The sequence below is a fragment of the Echinococcus granulosus genome (genome assembly GCF_000524195.1).
Source record: "Echinococcus granulosus chromosome Unknown EG_S00036, whole genome shotgun sequence".
Lineage (NCBI taxonomy): Eukaryota > Metazoa > Platyhelminthes > Cestoda > Cyclophyllidea > Taeniidae > Echinococcus > Echinococcus granulosus.
The window spans coordinates 746206-747316 of record NW_020170416.1 but is presented as its reverse complement, the minus strand read 5'-3'; positions in this window follow the sequence as shown (position 1 = coordinate 747316).

The following is a 1111-nucleotide window of genomic DNA, read 5'->3' as shown; positions in this document are numbered from 1 at the left end:
CAAATGCGGGAAAATGGAACGCACGCAGTACTGCTACTACCCTGACCCTGATCGCAGTAGATTTCTTCCTACTGCGAGGCATAGGTGCACCGACTTGCAGCCACAATCGGGACGGCAGTTAGTCGTAATTAAGTTTGCTTTTGATCAGGTACGCCGTTTGCCGCAGAAAGAATGCGCTGCACTACGTTGGTAGTCAAAGGCCATTTCGTCACGCCAGTTTCGCACAAGTGGTGATCAACGCCTCAGAACATGTCAGTCATTCAATCTCAGCGGGGAGCGCAGAGCCAGGCGTGGATGCACCTCTTGAATCCCATTTCTTAAAAGTAATGAGCTTTGTAGGGCAAGGGGCATGTATCAGAAATCATCGAGCAGAATAACAACTCAAGTCAGGTGTGCTTACATTTATTGATGTAAAAAGGCGAAGAGTGTTGGCATAGAGCTATGTAGGTAAAAATACCCCATTTTTTGCAAAGAATTTGGATGGTATTTGATGTTGTCATTGGAAGAGTTTTGCAGGGATACGGTGTCTTTTCTCTCCACCCCTGCCGCTTTGTTCGCTGTTTAATGCCGCCCGGCTATGCATTCATCAATCCGGGTTCTATCCAGTTAGTAGAGAGTTGAAGGCGGTGATGCGTAATCACACAACTCACGCCTTTATACGAGTGCAGTAGGCGAATGGTGGTGTTTACTTCAGGTGGATAAGAAAATGTAAATGGAAGTTCTGCAGCACGGGCTGCAGATTTTGATCAAAAAAGGAGATGAAAGAGTAATGGTGCATGACTGATGAAGTGGATACTCAATTGTGATCAAATTCTGCCCATTTTGTTCTTAACGAAAAAGTGGACTTCCCAACACCCCAAGCAAAGCGTTCACTCAAATGGACAAGGACTGAGAAGATGCAAAATGCTCCTTCCATGTTTATGTGGCACATTTCATCTAATCTTGCACCACTCGGTTGAAGTGTTGCGCAAACTCAGCGAGGACATCAGGATTTCGTCAAATTGAGCCTTCTCAACGAAATAGTGAAAACATGACCCCATTCATGCTCCTCAGCTTCTTGTATTTCCAGGCAAATGAACAACTGGGAGAAGTGGAAGAGATAGCGCCTCCT